We start from the raw sequence: 8,170 nt of genomic DNA on the forward strand, positions 1-8,170 counted from the left end.
TCACACATTTAAAGCTCAAGATTTGGCTTTCAGTTACCTTTACAGCAAAATCTTACATTGTTTATCCATAAACCTTAGCTTGAATTAGGTTTTTGCTATAGTTTCCTGCCTTTGCTTCTTGCTCTGCTCACAGTGGTTTTTCCACATTCTAAACATGCCTGTGACTTATCTGTACTACCCAAGATCTGTTTAAGGTAGTTTTAATTTCCCCCATTAAGTAGTTTTTAAACGAATGCTTCCCTGTGCTGAAGAGCCCCTAGTACCTTGTGCCTTGGTTGATTAATTTACCAATCATTTATTGAGTATTCTGACTGGTCTGAATGCTTTTCTACAAAGTGATCGTTGTGTTTGAGAGTAAGGACTTATATAGGGCTGCTTCCCCCTATAGCAATGGTCGGCAAACTGCAGGCTCTCAAGCCGAGGTTTGGGGCTCTGTTGACTAATGAGTTTGCCAACCACTGGGATAGGGGCTTAATCACAAGGAACAACAACAGCCTGTAATTATTGGACTCGAGAGTCTAGGTCAGTGGTCGGCAAACTCAGTCAACACAGTGGCAAACTGTGGCTCGTGAGCCTCAATGTGGCTTGCTGGCCTCAGTTTGCTGCTGACCACTACCCTATACTGTAGCGTACTTGGTGGTAAAAAGTCAAACCCAATCTAACAAATTCTTTATTCTCATTAGAAGTTTCATTAGTCACCTCCCACCACCATTTAACCCTCCATCTTAGATCTGTTATCTTAATATTTCGGCCACTCTTGGCAATATTCTAACTTCCTTTGCCTTATTTTATATTCAGTCAGAACCTGAGTCTTAGGTGAATATGGATGGTCTTGACCTGCTCATAACAGCTAACTAAGCTATTTTCCGGCGTATAAGACGACTTTTGAAATGAAAAAAAGTCAACCGAAAAATCGGGGGTCGTCTTATACACCGAGTATATCCCGAAAAACGTCTGGATATGCCGCTAAACGAATTTTCCAACTCGATCCCGCACCAATCACTGCAAGGCTGCTCGGACCGCCTCTCTAACTCAGCCAATCCAAGCAGGCTTTTTATGCACGCAAATTATACATGTTCTGTACCCGAAGCTACACTGTGTTCTAGTAAAAAGCCTGCTCAGATTGGCCAGAGTCAGAGAAGCGGTCTGTTAAAAAAAAGAACTGGTGTTGCCTCGGAAGTGGGGGGTAGTCTTATACAGCGAATATAGGCCTAAACCTATGTTTTAACTGTAAAATTAGGGGGTCGTCTTATACGCCCGGTCGTCTTATACGCTGGGAAATACGGTAGTTTCATTTCAAACGAATTCCTTCAAGTGCATTGCTCCTCACACAACTATTTGAAAGTTATTTCTATTGGAGGGATTTGATAATAGAAATCCTGTTGCAGGGCTTGGATGCTGGGGCTGCAGGGAGAACTGATTGAGGCTGGCTAAGATCATGGGAAAGGGCACATGAGCCTGGTTTCTCCCCGGGATCAGCGTCCTCTTGGAGGCCTGAGAACTGCTGTTTCCTCACATTTGCTTTCCCCTCGTCCCGGTGCGATGGCGCTCCCCTCTCTCCTAGCGGTTACATAATGATGCGGGTCAGCCTCACGGGCCATTCTGCCCTTGGACAGCGCTTTCTGAAACTGCCCGATTTCCACACGAGAACTGTTTATTCTGGATCGGACTTAATTTGGTCAGCTGAACTCTCCTGGGTATGGAGAGTTGTTCTTACCCTTGGCCTACTTTTTCTGGTACCAAACATCCCTTTACAGCGTCACCTCGCACTTTGTAAAACAAATAGCGGAAAGCACTGCTTTCTTTCGCTGTTGGACTACGTCATTCTCGCCGTGCTCCTTGGAAAGCCACAGGCACAGAGCCTTGTGTTGGAAAGGAAGGTTTTGTTCATGTCACAGGGTTAGTCAGTTACCTGCCAGGTGCCAGCCTCCCTGACCTCAGCTCAAAGCCAGACTGTTACCCCAGAACACAGGGTGGTGATGGAAATACATTCCAGGCCCACAGGGAGAAAAAAGCACTGGCCCAGCTCCGGGCCCAAGAGGCTCTTCCTCACATCAATGCCTGCTCTGCCTCTCTTTGGCTTTGATTTCGTCCCTTCCCCATCACAGCAATAGAAGCAGAAGGAAATCACCATAGTGCCCTTGGCCTCATAAACCAACTCCTTTTTCCATGTCCTCAAGCAACAGAGAGACTAAAAGAGGAAAAAGGAAGAAATGCAGGGGAAGCAAGCTGGACTCCTACACTACCTTTGTAGATGTTCTTCACTTCCCTCTTCCAACATGGCCCCCGTTCTCCCAATGATTGTTACAGTATCTGCCTAACATTGCAGCGAGCATCATACTTACGAGGATTGTGCCTGAGTCTCCAGACTAGCCCTTGTCTGTTGGTTGGCCCCACTTTCTCAGTATTTAGTATCATAAAAAATGCCTTGAGCTGAAACCGGTTTGGCTCAGTGGTAGAGCGTCGGTCTGCGGACTGAAAGGTCCCAGGTTCGATTCCGGTCAAGGGCATGTACATTGGTTGCGGGCACATCCCCAGTAGGGGGTGTGCAAGAGGCAGCTGGTCGATGTTTCTCTCTCATGGACATTTCTAGCTCTCTATCTCTTTCCCTTCCTCTCTGTAAAAAAATCAATAATATATATATATATATAAATGCCTTGACAGAGAACTCCATGCACAGAGTTTTCTCCTCCTTTTGGATGGAATCAGGATGCTCTCCTGGTTAAAGGTTAAGGGCCATAAAAATGTCCACTCCTGCTTTATTGACCATGCTTCTTAGAAATGCATCTCTCTCTTGAAGCAGTGAAACAGGTCTTAGTTAGCTCAACATTCAAACATTCAAAAAAGAACTCCCATCAGAATGTGGGAGTTGATACAGAACAGGTGAGCCCGTCCCAGAGGGTTAAACAAGGAAGTAGCCAACCAGTGGTCAGGTGTAGGACTTACTCATCAGGGAGAGGATGTGATTGAGCAGTTTCCCATCAAAGAGGGCCTTTGGGAACCTCTAATCTGCCTTCCTTATTTAATTCAGAACACGGGCTCAGAGTGTTCTGAATTAAATAAAACTCTGTGCATGGAGTTCTCTGTCAAGGCATTTATATATATATATATATTGTGTATGTGTGTGTGTGTATATATATAACTGATTTTTTTACAGAGAGGAAAGGAGAGAGAGAGCTAGAAACGTCAATGAGAGAGAAACATCGACCAGCTGCCTCTTGCACACCCCCTACTGGGGATGTGCCCACAACCAATGCACATGCCCTGTGTTCTGAATTAAATAAGGAAGGCAGATTAGAGGTTCCCAAAGGCCCTCTTTGATGGGAAACTTTTTTTATTTGATCTGCCCAAGGTCACACGGCAATCTAGGACTGACTATATTCTGCCCTCGCCTTTTGGGGTTCTCCGTACTGTAGAAATGTCCTAGTGACATTCCAAGGGGAACTGAGGTAGTGAGTGGACTAAGAGCCTGAGGAGGTGACTGAGGTGTGCTCTCTGCGTGTCTTGTCTCCTCTTCCTGTCCCTTGCATAACTCAGAGAATGAGAGGACCATCCTGAGTGGGTGGAAAGCGTTCATTGTATTGTGATCCTCCAAAGCTTGCACATCTGCTAGAAATTCATTTGATTTCGTGGTTAATATAAAGAATGAAAAATAGCCCTAGCTGGTTTTGCTCAGTGGATAGAACGTTGGCCTGCGGACTCAGTGGTTCCAGGTTTGATTCTGGTCAAGGGCATGTATCTTGGTTGCGGGCACATCCCCAGTAGCGGGTGTGCAAGAGGCAGCTGATCGATGTCTCTCTCTCATTGATATTTCTAACTCCCTATCCCTCTCTTCCTCTCTGTAAAAATCAACTAAAAAAAAAAAATAATAATTCCTGGTGATACCAAAGCTTTGGAGACCACGTGGAGCAATGGCTTTCTGAGGCCATGCTGGTGGGAGGGTGTTCATAGTCCCATGTGTATACCTGAGAAATGTGCACAGGGCACTGGGATCAGCCTCGGGTCCTCTGGGCCATTCCGTATGCTGCCTCCTCCGGAAGCTGGCGCTGCTGTCCAATGGGGAAGCAGGCCAGAGCCCCCCTCACCCACCACGGGAAGGGGACTTCTCGAAAGACAGGTCAGCACGACTGTATGCAAGACAAACTGGATCATTTTATTCTCATTTTTCTTTAAAATAAAGATACAGTAGGGAGTTTACAATTCCTTATGATTAGATATGATTTATAATTTTTAACATTTTTAAATAAATGACAATAGAAACAAAGAAGTGCTACAAATGATAAATCTCACTGGAGTGAAGAGAATAAGCTACCTTTTGGATCAAACACGTGCCACAGCTAAACCTCCTTGGAAAACTTTCTAAGATTTCTAAGCTAAACTTCCCTAGAAAGGGTTTGTGGGAAGCCTGGACTCTCAAATCTTGAAACTATTTTTGTGAGCATTTGACTCTTTACCAACTTGTTCATCAAAAGCTTCCTACATGTAGGAGCCCATGACTGAGTGCCCTGAAACAGGTAAGTCTTAATCCTATTTTTCCAGCTACAAGTCATTCATGTTTCAAGCAAACACAGTATGTTCTAAGCACAGAAGCTTTCTAAAAACTTCAATTACCTTCTCTGGCTCAGTACCTGACTGAAATGTTCAAATGTTCCTATTACACACACACACACACACACACACACACACACACACACACAAAGTTTGAGCAGCATACTGTGTGTGTGAGAAGCGGATGAAAAATAAGATTGGAAAACCCCCTAAATTGTGTCCCATTTATGTGATTTAAATATATAGTCTCTATATCTTTAATTAATAGAAGTAAAAAGGTAAACTGTAGAACAGCACAGAAATACAAATGCATTAGTTTTACAAAATATATTCAACCCCTTATACGTGCAAACCTTTTAAGTTTGGAGTTACAATACAAGGGACCTCGTTTTGTCTCCGTATGAAAGCGGGAAGTCACATGTACAGAGCTATTTACATGGAAAGAACAAAAATCTACATCCCTTTCCCTTGTCCTTGACAGCTATGCATGGAATGCTGGAAATGATGAAAAGACAGTTCAGGAAGTTCAGAGACTTGCGGTGAGAAACCTGCCAGCGGCACCTTGCACTCCAAGGCACGGCCACCGCCTTCCAGAAACCAGGCTGTGGTCTCTGTCCCACGGAAAGGGAAAGGCGGCCACAGAACTGGGGGAAAGGCCACGCACGCAGAGCCGCCTCCGGCCAAAGCAGCGGGGTATGGAAACATTCACATGTGGATGCCATTCCAAGTCCCGACCAAGCCCCCGATAAAATAGCAGGCACCATGTAGCAGCTATCGTCTGCACAGGCCGCTTTCCCACACTGCTGAAGTGATGCATGAGGTTGGGGATCATCCGCTGGCCTCGTACAGAGCTGAGGTTCCGCGCCCCCCCCCCCCCCCCCCCCCCATGCATCACCCCGCCAGGACGGAGCAGGACCACTGGCTGTAACTTCCACAAAACACAAAACCAACACACAACCTGCCTGCCAGGAAGATAACCTTACAGCTTCCTTTTAAACTCGTCACCAGCAGGTTAAGGTGTTAACTTCTCTATAAAAGAATTCTTATAACCTTTAAGGTAGGAAACATTGCTCTCAAAATACTTCCATTCAGATATTTTAGTTCCTTGCTCCTCAGCCTAGCAAAGACTTCTCACTTCTCCTTTCTCTTCCCAATTTGCTTTCCTCCTAGCCTTTCCACAAACTCAATTATTCTCCAAAAAAAAAAAAGTTCAATGCTTAATAGAGAACTCAGAAAGCAAGGGAAGGTGGTAGAAATCACGCCATACAGTCTGGTTTGCTGCCCAAAGATGTTGCTGCCATGTTTCTTTTTTAAAATATATTTTAATTGACTTCAGAGAGGGAGAGAAACATCAATGATGAGAGATTCACTGATTGGCTGCCTCCCGCACGCTCCCTATTGGGGATCTAGCTGGCAACCTGGGCATGTGCCCTGACTGGAATGCAACCGTGACCTCCTGGTTTACAGGTCTCCGCTCAACCACTGAGCCACACCAGCTTGACAGCTGCCATGCTTCTTAAAGCAAAAAAGGAGATGGGGATTGGTTTAAGGCATGTGGGCTGACAGATCACTAATGGATTTGGAAACAGACTATTCATACTCGTTATTAAGAACCGAATGCAAATGCCAAGTAATTCTAAGCCTTCCATGCAACGTTCCCTGCTCACCTAGTCCGAGACACAGTCGCTTTAACCTATTTTCCCTGCCTATGTCACTGCCATCACAGTGCCTCGCAGGAATCAAAGCATGCCAGGGACTTGCCCCGAACACCACTACGCAGTCACCTAGACGGACAGTGAGGCCACCACCAAGCTACAGATGTGGCCTGTGTGCTGGCACAGCTGGCAGCGGCCTGGCTGGCCGAGTTCCCTCGGGCCTCCTCACACACCCTCGGTTCTTAAGACACAAAAGGACCAGAGCAAGCGCGGCCAACCCAAACAAACCCAAACACACACCCTTCCCGGCGACAGGTCCGGAAGACGGCCTGGGGTCGGCCCCTATGGCTCACAGAGCCAGTGGCCGAAGGGAGGTCACTGCTTCTGGCCGGAGCCTGCAGCCCGAGCCCTAAGCACGGACGAGTGGCCAGGCTCCCTGCCGTCAGCTGTGCTGCCTGCCCCAGGCCCTGCCCACAGCGTACGGCCTCCCTGAAAACCCCCGTACCCCGAGAACCCGAAGAAAAGAGGACCGTCTTTTGACCGTTTCTACGACAACAGTTCTATCCTCTGCAAAACTCATTTTATGTCGGAAGCTCGTGAAATGGCCACTCTGAACTCTTAACTGGAAACACGAACAGAAAGTTCACTGAAGGTGGATGTTAAATGGGGAGCACGTGGTACTGGAGCAAAGGTAGACTCCATGTGGCTCTCTTTATTCCAGTGGGATCCCCAAGGTGGCTGGCCGCTTTTGAAGAGCAAGAGGTGGGAATTGAGCCCAGTCACACAAACCATACAGAGTGAGGATGAGTCTGCAGCTACGAGGCTCCTCCCGGTGAGTTTCCGGCCGTTGGGAGGGAAAAAGCCTCACTAATACCCTGTCTCTCCAACCAATGGTGCAGCCTTGTGAAACAAGATGTGACGTGAGGAGGGATTCTTCATAGCTGATTAAAGTACCTGTTAAGGGTTGGTTGGTTTTACTTCTCTTCAAGTGCTATTTCCTGAGAAGGTAAACTTTCCTAGCAGAAGTGGAATTAATGGAGTGTTCACAATAAGCCCTTTAAATTATCATCACTGAATTTTTTTTTTTTAATGAAACACTTTATTTTTAAAATTTGTATTGCATCTACTGGGGTGACATTGGTTAATAAAATCCTATAGGTTTCAAGTGTACAACTCTACAATACATCACCTGTATATTGCATTGTGTGTTCATCAGCCCACGTCAAATGGAAGAATGCTTTTAGACTTGCTGAACTTGTGTTGAAACACAAACTGGAAAGTTTAGGGACATTCGGATTATGTCCTTTGACCATTTCACATGCCCTAGGAGGACTTCCACGGCATAAACCTTTCCTAAGGGTTAAGTGCCATCCTTCATTAGGCCCCCTCCTTTTCCCACTACTCTTTATATTTGTATCATATGTAGGTTATGCTCACTACGTATTTTCCAAGTATCCTTTGTTATTGAAAAAGCAGTCTGTCCCCAGTACGTACTCCCTGAGAACACCCATCCCATGTCCCCACGGAAAGCAAACGAGAGCTGAGCATGGCAGACATGAAGTCCAGGTGTGTAAAACTCTGCAGCACGCGGCACACACGTGCACATATCTGAAATGAAACCAGGTGTCCTTGTATGAAGCAGGACTGATGTCACGGCCATGGTTTTCTTGTCCTGCTTCTTGCTTTCCTCAATGTGAGCTAAGTTGAGATTTCTATTTACTATTTACAGATCATCTTGCTTTCCCTTTAAAAATTCTCTTTCGATGGGCTCGATTCCAGGATTTTCCACCAGGGAAGTAGGAAAGCCAAGTAGGAAAGCTTCGAAAAGCTTACGAAGAATAAGACTAAGGAAAAAGCGTCAGGTCTGTAAACACTCAATGGAGAACTGTTCAAAAGACGAAATAGAAGGCACACACCTCAGGGTAAAAAATGCGTGAACGAGGTTACAACATGACTAGAGTCGGCAG

Source organism: Pipistrellus kuhlii, unplaced genomic scaffold (genome assembly GCF_014108245.1).
Source record: "Pipistrellus kuhlii isolate mPipKuh1 unplaced genomic scaffold, mPipKuh1.p scaffold_m20_p_10, whole genome shotgun sequence".
Classification (NCBI taxonomy): domain Eukaryota; kingdom Metazoa; phylum Chordata; class Mammalia; order Chiroptera; family Vespertilionidae; genus Pipistrellus; species Pipistrellus kuhlii.